Here is a 13,002-nt window from a genome sequence, read left to right as displayed (position 1 = left end):
CACAGGGTTCACATTTTAAAATTGGCGGAGTCACCCTTTAAGCCTGATATCATCACTCACTGTGTGCTTATCTAACAGTGTCAGTAGCATACTTAATGTGGCTGTGGAGAAAGAGATGAATATGTCATGATTAATGGATGTAAAGCAAAGAGTAGACGAGCGTGGATACATAAAACACAAACACTCGTCAACACGAGCCTGTCTGTGAGCGCTCTGCAGCTACACAGTGCAGAATACAAACCAAACATCTACCTATGTAGGCAAGCATCACGCACACACACACACACACACACACACACACACACACACACACACACACACACACACACACACACACACACACACACACTCGCACACAGACACACATATTGCACAAACTCAGCAAGTGGGCTGGTAAAAGGATGTACAACATTACCACAGCTGCCCTCTGGGAACTAAAATGAAAGCATGACTCACCCATTTATCAGCACCACACAATGAGTCAGCATATTTACAAGCGACGGACTATGTGTGGTGACACATCCAATTTACGATACCTGCACACACAGATGAGGATGTATGCACACATCTTTTCAGGATGTGGTTGCTGATGCATGACTTTATTGCAAGGCTTTTGTTTTGATAGGTCGTGCTGCAGTGGACAAGTTGTCTGCACTGAGTGAAAACACTATCATAACATTTTCCCAAAGTCTTCTTTTGTCTAACCAACAGTCCAAAACCCAAAGACTCTTCATTTACTGTGGTAAAAGTCAAAAAAGCAACACATCTTCACATTTAAGGAGCAGAAACCAGCAAATGTTTCACGTTTGCTTGACAAATGACTGAAACAATTCATTGATTGTCAAGTCAGTTGTTTTCCTTAAAATCAATCAATGAAAAAGCAGCTGATTAAGGAAATTATACAACTTTGTATTGGAATGAGCGGCAGAGGGGGGAATACTCTTCCAGCACAGCCAGATGTGTAATAGTGACTGTGTGAACAGAATAGCCCAGCACAGTAAAACAAAACTACTTGTAAGCCAATGTGAAGAAAGTGGGTTCGGGAGGATGTCAAGCATGACCGGAGCGACGTGGACAGGACAGAAACACAGAATCCAGAAGTCAAGCGTGCCATTCACACAGATGCTGTAGGAGAGAGGAGACACGCAGAGGGAGGGAGAGAGACAAGGGCAACATGCACGCGAGGGAGAGGCAGAGCGAAAAGAGGAAAGGCTGAATCTCGTGGGAGACGATGATCCAGATCGAAAAAACATCTGGAGCGATGCAGCGGCGGCCAGGAGAGACAGACAGGTCCTGTTCAGGCAAGCTCAAGTGGAGAGAGGACGAGAACGTAGGAAACGATAAAGAGAGAGAAAAACCGTCGCACACCAGAGGTTTAGAAAGATGCTGTGCTTTTCAGAACTACCCACAGCATTCCTTTAAGCAGAACACACCTGGACTACAAGATACTGGATCATGGCAGCAAGGCCTGAAGGGCAAGTTGAAGGTCACGTCATTCCATTCCAGCACGTTGGGCCATCACAAATATAACCACCAAGATCGAGTGCAGTAACAGTTTAATTGCACTGTGCGACGAGTCGACACACCAGCAGTTTTTAAAAGAAGTGCTCGTCAGTAATAAATGTGCAGGTCACACAGAGCTCTCTGCTGATGCCTGTTTCCTCGGTGTGGGTTTTACTGAGTCCAGGTATATTGCAACCTACAGTGAGTCACCGCCTGTGACCCAGTTGAGCTTTGTCGCTCAGCGTGACCTCATTCTGACTGCACAGTAAAACAAATCTGATGCTGCTGCAGCTGTTTCATCAGGCACGGCGAGGCGAGGCGAGGCGAGGCACACAACTTACTTTGAGCATCTAAGACGATTTCTGCTCAATTTAAAGTGGTTTCCTGTGCTGTGGAAGCAATGATACGGCTTTCAAACCTCTTCAGCAAAGTTGCCACGAGGTAGCATAATTGGCTTTTTGACTGCACTCAATCCAGATTTAACAGGCATGGAGTCACAATGATAATTCCTGCAACTTCCAGTCACACAGCACAGAACTGTATTGTCTGTGTGTGTGTGTGTGTGTGTGTGTGTGTGTGTGTGTGTGTGTGTGTGTGTGTGTGTGTGTGATCTCAGGTGATGTCGAGCTTACAAACAACAGGCTAGTTGGCCTTAATCCTGCATTAGAGCACATGTACAGCAATGTGTGTGTGTGTGTGTGTGTGTGTGTGTGTGTATGTGTGTGTGTGTGCATGTGCTCGTCTTAGATGTGTCATATGTAGCGCGTAAACAGGCACGCACGCACACACACACACACATGCACACACACGCACTGTAGGTGGTGCGATAAGCTTGTTAGCGAGGCTTTGGCTCAAAGGAAATATCTGATTGTGCTTACAGTATCCAGGCAGGGTCTGTTCCTGTGACTGAGTGTGTGTGGGTGACAGAGGGGATGGCAGGAGAAAGAAAAGTGTGTGCGATCATGAATATGAAATACAGTGGTAAGGAAAATTCTCAAACACGTTTTCTCAAATCATTTTGGCGTGCCAATGTTCGATGCTAAGTTGTGAGCATGGTCATTTTCATACCTGCCAAACATCAACAAGCTAGTATTCCTATGGAGGGCATGTTAGCATGCTGATGTTAGCATTTAGCTCCAAGCACTGCTGTGTTGAATCATTTTCATAAAGCTGCTAGCATGGCTGCAACTCCTCATCTCATCGCTCAAAGCGAAACTCTCGCCAAAATACAAACTAGGCTTTTTTTTTTTTTCAGAGTTTACTGAAAAAAACGTTTTTGAACAACTCATGTTAGCGGATGCTTGTTGTCCTGCCAGCCGTGGAGTGTGGATCTCCAAATGCGATTAACACGGAGGTGAGTTAAGGTGGAGCGCTCCTAAAGCTTCGTTCCATTTACAGTCAGGTCCAAAAATATTGGGACATCGACACAATTCTCTTCTTTTTGGTTCTGTACACCACTACAATGGATTTCAAATGAAACGAACAAGATGTGCCCCTATATTATGCAATGGCCAAATCAATCACCTGACCTGAATCCGATTGAGCAAACATTTGCTGAAGAACAAACTGAAGGGAAAATGGCACAAGAACAAGCAGGAACTGAAGAGCGTTGCAGTAGCATCACCAGGGATGAAATCCAGTGTCTGGTGATGTCTCTGCCTTCCACACTTCAGGCTGTAATTGACTGCAAAGGATTTGCAACCAAGTATTAAACATTGAAAGTCTGATTTATGATTGTTTAGTTTGTCCCATTACTTTTGGTCCCTTAAAAAAAATTGGGAATCATATATATAAAAGCTGTTGTAATTCCTACACCGTTCACCTGATTTGGATGTAAATACCCTCAAATTAAAGCTGAAAGTCTGCAGTTAAAGCACGTTTGTTTCATTTCAGATTCATTGTAGTGTTTTGTTTTTTTTTTTTCCATATTTGTCACCAAACAGGTATGCAGGTGTAAAAAAAAAAAAGTTTTGTGTGTTTATGATGTGTGTTCACATCTGTGTTCACTATTGCAGTTATCAAGTGTCTCGTTCCAAGTCAGTCTCTTTAAATACTGACCTGGTTCCAGTCCCAAGACAGCATTTCAGAGTATTCTGTAGGCAACACTGTCATTAATCTACCTTGTTTATATGGCGGTAATCTTCTTTAATCTGATCATTTTTATCAGCCTACCATGTTCTTCAGGAAGATTTTGGCATGACAACACTGCTAGTAGTCCTCAGGGACCAGCTTTAATCTTGCAATAAGCCACCGTTGAGTTCCAAACACCAGACTTGGTTAAACATGCATGGATTACGCTCGGAACCATTTATTTACCCTGATTTCTCTCCTTTCCTGGCGTGCATCGACATGTGAGTGTTTGTCGAGTAAACTTGTCTGTTTAGTGGCACATTCGTTATCACAGCCTCACTTAAAAAACAAGTTCTGCTGTTCAAATTCTCAATCCATTTCTAATGTCCTCTCTTCGGTCTCTGTGATAGGTGAGACATGTTGTCTCCTGCCGTTTGAAAGAAATACATCACACCGTGTGCCTCTGCTCGTTTCTTTGCGAGTGTGTTTGTGCATGCATGTGTGCGTGATCATTATGTCGTGATCTGAAGCCATCTGGGTTGGCTGGCTCATTTGCATATGTGGTGTTAACCGTTATAAATATTCATGACCAGGGTCTAAACTGGTATGAATATTCATTTCGCCTCCAGGCCGTAGACGGGTGGAGTGGCTGTGATTCCAATCAGCAGAACAGAAATTAACTCAACCTTTCTTTTGTGGTGGACGAGGCACACTTGATGATTGCCGTGGGCCTCTTCTGGTATGCTTGGCGAGCTCCATATGTATATGGATTATTTCATTTGCTTTAGTCATATGGTGGCCATGTTTGATGTACACCGTAGTTGGGGAAACATTGCCCCGCAAGACAGAGCGGCAGATGGAAGCGAGCGCAAACTCAACTTGTCCTGGGACAAAAACAGTTTGAGACGATGCAATTACTCTTCAAAATGGGCAAGAAGCTGCAGTGCAAAGGATACAACAAAGTCCAATTAAAAAGCTGCAGCGGCAGGATTGGGAGGCATCGTGATGGTGTCAGCCGACTAGTGACGTCGCTGTCCAACCAACTCAGCCGAATGTCTTTTTTAGCACCGATGATCGCGTGCTTGTCAGTTTACTCGCTAAAATTCCTTGATCTAGTTGGTTAAGAGCTACATTTGACACTAGCATGGAGACAGTCACAGTTGCTGTTGTGCTTCAGTCCTCTTCATTCCTCTGTGGCTGACGTGGTTCGGTCTTTGATGTGGTGACTCTGTTCTCTCACAACTTCGGATCTGTTGCCTTTGCCGAAGTATGAAACCATGAACCTGATGATTGTGATGAGAAATCTGTGCGAAAATAGCAACAAGCAATGTTGCATTGCTGATATGATATCACACATTCACATCAGTGTTAATTAGAAATTAACAAGTCTGTGGCTTTTGCAATCACACCTCAGAATCCCCCTTTGAAGTCTGAACCTGGGCCCTCCAGTATAGTAAATCCTGCTGGCCCCGGGAGGCCCCGAACTCCCGTGGCACCAGGTCATTACCATCGCAGAATGATGCAAAGACCCACAGCTTTTCTGCGAATTATATTAAAGTTGAATAGATCTTAACATAAAAGACACATTTCATCAAAGGGGAAGGAATCCCTGATGGAGCCGAGGTGGCACAAGCCAAGAACGACTACCATGCGTGACTCGGATAGGCTGGCATACCTGTCAATCAGGCGAATACGCTGCTTTACATGAAATAATAATCTCTATGATCTGCATATCAAGCTCAGGTTGTACAGTACGGTGCAAAGTGGGTATCAAATAAACATGTTTTCTTAAATCTGACAAACAACAGATCGAGGGCACTACAGTACTTTATTATTACGCTGTTTCGTCACACATTTGACATTAATCAAATAATGGCAACTTCTTGTGATTTGGATATTGCACTTGCGATTTCAATTATTAAGCCAGTCATTGTGCAGCCAATATCCAACTGTTTGTTATGATTTATGGTTTGCTGTTAAACTGCTGTAAATATATGTATACTGATTAACTACATTTCTGTGTTGTAGTATTAGTATATGCTGTACTGTGAGTCTGCCATTGAGAGGCAAAGCCCCGCCCCCTCTGCTGTGTCCCATGGGACTTCACCGTGGATCATTTTTTGACCCTTCTCAAATTGTGCCATGAATAACACAACATTTTGGATTTAAGGGAGAACATTGTGGCATAGACATTAAAATACCACATAGGTCTGTGTAAGTAAGGTGAACTACACTGTCTCGCTCAATAAAAGTAGCCATGAGCAACATGGCCATCGCCTCCAACGTCACAACCAGTCTGGTCATATTGACAGCTTCAGCTGTGGGATAAGAGAGTCAGTTCGGCTTTACAAGTTTTTGGTTATGGTTTGGTGAGCGTTAAAAGGAGATGATGTCACAGCCCGAAAGCTGGCTGTGTACTCTTTATGATGTGTTTTTTTTCAAAGTCTTATATTTTATTATGTCATCAACTGTAACTCAAGTTGACAAAAAAAAAAAAAAAAAAAAAAAAAAAAAACATCATGATATGTGTGATTCAAAGGCACACTGCTGCTGTACATGCATCATTTTCCAGTGATCCTGTGGTGGCCCAAATGGTGTGCAGGGGGAACAACAAGGTCATGTTCTGGGCAAAAGGAGTCGTGTACTTGTGAAAACACATCGTGTCAGTCCAAGGTCAGCTCCAGTGATTGTACAGAAAACACAATATCGTCTTCTTCTGTTAACTTGGCCTTTTCACAGTCACAGTCATCTTGAACTGAACTTGTATTACTGCGATGTTCTCAGCCTCATACTTGGTGCAACAGAGCTGATGTCTTTGGGATCAGTTAGTCTGAAAATCAGCATCCAAGACGCACACTGTAGGGTAATGACTTCACGTTTTAGGTAGTTAATTAATTCAATGGATACTGGTAGTAAGCCTCTTCATTTTACCCCCAGCTGAGGTTTGGAATATAAAGCTATGTGTGCGTGTGTGAGTGTGTGTGTGTGTGTGTGTGTGTGAGAGAGAGAGAGAGAGAGAGAGAGAGAGAGAGAGAGAGAGAGAGAGAGAGAGAGAGAGCATACTTCAGTATTCAGGACAGTGGGTTTAGGAAGTGCCAAACTATTATGATCTGTCATCTTCAATAATACACACTCATACACAGACAGCATCGTTCTCAAGCGTTGATATGAATACTGATAAAAAATGGTAATTCAGGACGGTCTCTCACAGATACAAATATTTACCCAGATACACCACAAACTACTCGGTTTACGTGCTTATATGCTGTCACGCTTCAACTTTTTGGGGGATTCTACACACTTATATGCAGCTAAACTGACTAAAACACACACACACACACATGCACACACACACACACACATTTACTAGCGTGCCAGAGTCACTCCTGATTTTTCCATCTTGTCTGACAGAGATGTCACTCTACCAAAAACAAAAAGCAATTGATGCAGGAACAAGAGGCTGTTTTTGGAAAAAAACATACATAGCGTGACTGTGTGTGTGTGTGTGTGTATGTGTGTGTGTGTGTGAGAGAGAGAGAGTGTGAGCAGTAGAGGAATCTTGAATGAGTTTAACTTTATTCAACCACACACACACACACACACACACACACACACACACACACACACACACACACATGCACGCGTACCATCCCAAGTGCTTTAAAAGAAAACACTAGGGGGAGAACAAAGAGCTTTCTTGAAGAATAGACATGAATTATTCACTCCATCAGAGAAGGGGAATGAGAGAGAGACAGTGAGACACAAATGGAGACAGAGAGAGAGAGAGAGAGAGAGAGAGACGGACATGTAGCGTAGGTGATGCAAAGAAAGATACGGACGGATGGATTGACAAGGACAGTCGGGTATTATATTGTATTAGCATTAATGAAGACCGAGACATCGAGATGGACCCCAAGAGATTTTAGATTGAAGAACACAGCTTGCCATCATCTAGTAAACCATGTCTAAAACTCCACAGGGTGTAAAGATATTTAATAAACTCAGTGGAATAAATGGGACTCCTCCTTCACAGTAAGAATACATGGCAGTACTTATCAGTGCAAAGCCAGATGCTTTGAACACCAGGGTCTGTATCTGACTGGAGGGGTGTTTTTGTCACCTGAAGGAAACAGTTTATCCTGTGAAAATCCACAGCCAGCAGCTGTAGCAGCTGTGCTGCTCTCCACCCAGATACACTTTATCAGATCCATGCATGCTCCATCCTTTGTGTTCTAGCAGTAATGCAGTGAAGCTGGAGTGCTTCAGCGACAGCAGACAATCCACATGCTTTATCCTCTATGAGGGAACTAGTGACTAGTGACTTGAGGTGCTTTATCAGCTGCAAACAACTGGGCTAATCTGTGCTGTAGTGCTGCAGTGGTTCTGTAGTAGGATTGGACTTGGTAGTGGAGTACATCCAATAACAATGTCATAATAGTATGTTTATGTTTTGCCACACACAGTATATATATATATATATATATATATATATATATATATATATATATATATATATATATATATATATATATATATATATATATATATATATATATATATATATAATGCAGAGATGAGAGATGGCACAATGGCATTTTTCAGAAATAATATGTAATCAGTAATGTGTATGTAGTGGATATCAGAGCATGATGGAACAAAATAAACAGTCTGGTAAGTTCAGACAATTATGACTTAACTTGCACTATTTAGTATATATACTGTTATCCATAATCTAAGGTGATAAAGTGACCATAAATAAGTGCACTCCATATATGGAAAAAACTGACACTGAAATATATATATATATATATATATATATATATATATATATATATATATATATATATATATATATATATATATATATATATATTTTTTTTTTTTTTTTTTTTTTTTTTTTCTTTTCTTTCATGCACTGTATTATGACATTGTTTTTGTTTGTTTGTTTGTTTGTTTTAAATACAGGAAATATAATATTATGAAATACAAATAAAATAGTGTTGCCAAGTCATATCATATCATATAAAGCAAATAACAAGTAGCCATGTAATACTAGAGTTGTTCCAATTCCCATACCAGTATGAAAAATGGCACTGACACTATCGAGAGTGCAGGTATCGGTATCATGAGTACGCACGATACCACGTCATTTAGAAACCAGACCCTGCTACTTCCCAGCAGCTCCGTTAGCTCTGCTTATCGTTACACGCACGGAAATTACTTCTTATACTACAAAATTGTGGCTGCACTTTAAGTTTTGAAGAATTGTTTATTGCTAGCTTTATTAAGTTACTTATGCACTACCGTTTTAAACTGTTACATTAAAAAAAAAAAAAAAAATAGCTGCGCTTTAACTTTGCTTTAACAAGTGGCCTGTTATGAGGCTGCAGTGTGTGTTGGAGCAGGGAAAAATCTAAAACATGCAGAGCAGAGGGTCCCTGAGGACCAGGGTAGAGGACCACAGCTCTGGTGGATTAATCATGGGATAAGAACTGTGCAAGTTTTCCATTATTTTGCATCAAGCAACGAAGAAAAAAATTAATTAATTCATTCATTAATTTGCCGTTCCTGACAAAGCATGCGCAGCAATGTGACAACTGCACATGTGTACACATCCCAGTGATTATTACCTTGATATATCATACGGCTCTGGTCTCAAATCACCGTGATGATAACATATTGATATGTTGCCCAGCCATTATTTCTACATGTTGAATACGGAAGACGTGACACGTGTGCGTGAAGGCTTACGAATGTTGTCAGTGTGCTTCAGACGGAGCTGGGCTGATGAACCCAAATCATGTAACAAATTATGTAACTATTGAATTCAGGTGTTGAGTAATTAGTAGTGTAACTTTGTAAACAAGTCATCACAGTGACTGATGCTGATCTCTGAACTGCCCGTTTTGGAGACACGTCGTATCTTTTTAACGTGTTTCAACACTGAGCTGCTGCACTTTTTTTTTTTTTTCCATTTGTTTTTTTTTTCCACAGACGCAATTTTTTTTTCTTTCTTTTTCAGTTTTCTCAAGTGTTCTTCACCTCGCCTTTCAATAACTTACATAACTGAATGTTTTTTTTTGAACTGCCGCTTGCAACCAGAGCAGCGCCCCACATAAGTGACGCTGATCTCCAAACTTCTAAACAGGCGTCTGTTTGGAGAGCGACTGGTGGTGTGTGGTTCTGTGTGTAGTTCATTTTCACTCAGGAAAATGTGGGGTGTTGAAGCCAGTCTATTGGAGGTTTTTAGAGAATTAATAATGGAGTCCTGTATTAGAAATCTACAGGAAGAAGACAGGGACAAATGAAAGAAACAAAAGAGATAACAGGACAAACGACGGCAGGAAAAACATTGCAATCTCATCCGTTATTCAGTGGAGCGGAGATAAGAATGTGAGGCAGTAACACAGGCCCAAAAAAAGAAATGGAAACAAAATACTGGAGTGATTGCAGAGCCAGATTGAATTTCATCATTTATTCAATAGTCCGGGAGAATGGCAGAGAGAGATGGGGAGGGGAGTGAGAGTGACGGAGAGAATGAGAGCGAGAGAAAGGAGCTGAGAGGCTTTAAAAAAAAAAAAAAAAAACGTAAGACGTTTATTATCAGGTTTCCTAATCTTCTTTCTCCATTTCATCCCTCAACCATCAGCTCCACAGCTGGCAGCCAGTCACTTGGGGAGGCGGGCCCTACAGTACTACAATGAGGTAATTTGCATTCACTTACGCCATGTCTGTCCCTAGTTACATTAGACCTGATTCTCGCCGCGGGGACACAAAACGGCCCGGCTCGCAAAGGGAGTGCGGCATGGAGTCACAGAGGGAGGTTCATGTGTGTTGTCATTAGGCCCGGCAGTCAGCGGTGACAGATGAGGAACGTTTCAGCCTGGTCTCTGTCAGGACACAAAGCTTCTTTCCACATCAGCTTTTTAATTATTTTCTTCATTTGGAATTAAATTTCAGTACATTTCACTTCTGCCTGTTGCACCCAGTCGACCCGTGACAATAATTATTAATTAATGATATTTGTATTTTAGAGCTGTTTATTTCTCAGACTTTTTTAATTTCCTTCACACTGGGCAACTTTTCAAAAATTATAACCGGAAAAGGCTGAATCCTCGGAAGAAACTGCTGCAATGGTTGAAGTCTTTTATGAAGTGACAGAATGACAGTGACTGACGGTGAGATGAAAATGCAACTATGTTTGTGTCACTAACTCGGATCGGACCAGGCGGTCACAGTATACCGATATCTACGATAACCATGATATGTAAACATGAAATATCGGTATTGTTTGGATAATACGCCACACCTTTTTAAATCAGTTCCATTTCTTTAAGGTTGCAGTTTGTCAAAGCAGGTGGCAGTGGGAGTGACACGGAAAAATTCAGTACGTTCAAGTGTAATTGTTCTTTCTGTAGACTTTTGCACCACTATGGTTACAGACTTACATACGTCTACACTTATATTCTGGGTCTAATTCAGCTGGTTTTATTATCCATTCAGCTGCCAGTGATTTCCTCAATCAATCAGGTAATCGTTGTATAATGAAAAATGCTTATCACGATTTACTGAAGCCCGAGGAAATGGCATTAATTTTCTCTCTCAAAGATCATCATTTTAAAGTCACAATCCATTTAATTTAATTTAATTTTAACACTAATTATGGTCAAATGAGGTGGCGCAGTGTAATTTGAGACTAATTCACCTGTAGTTTCAGCTCAGACTGCCTGCTAGTGCAGGCAGGGGAAATAATCACACTACTTGTATAAGCAAAGAACAATACTGGCCTTATTGTCGATGATGGCTCACACTGTTGTTTGGCTCTAATAGGCTGAAAATGCATATTGTTTTTTTTTGTTTGTTTTTTTTTTCTTAGAAAAGTTAAACAGCTCCAGTTGTCCACTGGGGAAGTTGCCACATATGGATCAAGATGTCAGATATCAGCCACTGTGACTAAAAATTAGGGGTGTAAAGATTGACTGATACAAATTGGTTACCGCTTTCAATGACATGCAGACCCCTCTGCAGAGGGTCTCTCAACTCTGGTAAAAGGTTAAAGGTCAACACGATACACGAGTAAAGTTAGCATATCCGAAGGAAAAATCACAACAACAACAACATGTCCGACAACTCCGACACTGTTTGCAATGCACCAGCTAAACTGAAATCTAAAGTTTGGAAGAGATTTGAATTTCATAAGAAAGAGGGATATTTTGGCCATATGTAAGGTCTGCAAAACAGCTATTAAGTGACAAATCATCAACAAATGGAGAAACAAATGGCATGGAGATAACTACGCAGGCACAAGGAGTCTGTGGATGCTAACGTCAGTAACGTTACAGCTAGCACAAGCAAGAACATGGCTGTTAAAGACTTTCTCCAGCCACGGCTCTGCGAGGTCCAGGGTAATCACATCTATAGCCTGTTTAACTGCGAAGGACTTACCACCTTACAGTGTGGTTGAGAGTGATGGCTTTCGAGACATGTTAAGGCATGCACTTTTATAGAATTGCTTATTTTGATTTACAATGGAAAATGAATGTCTACATTAAACAAATGTTAAGAACTGTATCAGATTGCATCGTGTCGTATCGAATTGCACCAAATCGTTATGTATTTACAATGCATCGTCCCTGAATCGTATCATAGCACATGTATCTAAATGCGTATCGAACTGTCTTATGAGGGAGAGGTGCACACTCCTACTAAAGATGTTGGTTGACTGAAGCGGATGGCTCTCACGATCTATACGTCTGATGTTCTTTTTTTTTTAAGTTGCCGATTAGATAAGTAGATCATTCAGCCCAACATGTGGCCGTTTGTTTCAGCCGGATCCCAGGGTGACACGGAGAAGGTCCTGACTGAATAATGTGACTGCGTTTCTAATTTGTCTCCAAACCGGCAGGGGAGCCAGCTACTTGTTATCTGTTAGCAGCTGTTCCATTCAGAATGACAAGAACTCTGCACAACACAGCCGAGACACCTGGTCACCTACACACACACACACACACACACACACACACACCCTAGGCCAGGCTACCAGATGCTGCCCAGACAAGGTAATTGAGAGGAGGAATGGATGGACAGAAGCAGAGAGAACAACAAGGAGAAGAGAGATTAAAGAACGTGTGAAAGAGAGAAATAGTTGTTTGTGAAGACACGGGACGGAGGTGAGGAGGTGTGAATGCCAAGAAGAAAGTCATAAGTGTGGGGAGACGGAGGAGGGGATCGGTGCGACGGAGGAGAGGGAGCGGAGGGCTGGTCACGTGGTGGAGGATGGAGGGAGAGACAGATGTAGGAGAAGGAGCTGCAGAGGAGAGGTCGAATTAGAAACTGTAACACCGTCACAGTGTGCATCACACCACATCAGTCAGGACGAGGACGAGAGGACACATAAGGACGCAGAGTGTAGGGGAGAGGGAGGGGGAC

The 13,002-nt window shown here is 41.8% G+C and overlaps 1 protein-coding gene across 4 annotated transcripts in view; it reads left to right on the top strand.

Moving 5' to 3' along the window:
• lrfn5a (leucine rich repeat and fibronectin type III domain containing 5a) overlaps window positions 1–13,002 on the top strand; it is a 156,495-nt gene that overhangs the window by 63,602 nt on the left and 79,891 nt on the right. The window contains exon 2 of one of the 4 annotated variants that reach the window (XM_037072672.1): window positions 10,223–10,278. The exons of the other annotated variants lie outside the window; for them this stretch is intronic. The gene's annotated coding sequence lies outside the window, so the exon portion shown is untranslated. The remainder of the gene's footprint in view (window positions 1–10,222; window positions 10,279–13,002) is intronic. 4 annotated transcript variants of the gene reach the window in all.

This window comes from Acanthopagrus latus, chromosome 16 (genome assembly GCF_904848185.1).
Source record: "Acanthopagrus latus isolate v.2019 chromosome 16, fAcaLat1.1, whole genome shotgun sequence".
Taxonomy (NCBI): domain Eukaryota; kingdom Metazoa; phylum Chordata; class Actinopteri; order Spariformes; family Sparidae; genus Acanthopagrus; species Acanthopagrus latus.
The sequence above is the reverse complement of the archived record's forward strand: the minus strand, read 5'-3'. Positions and strand labels throughout refer to the sequence as shown.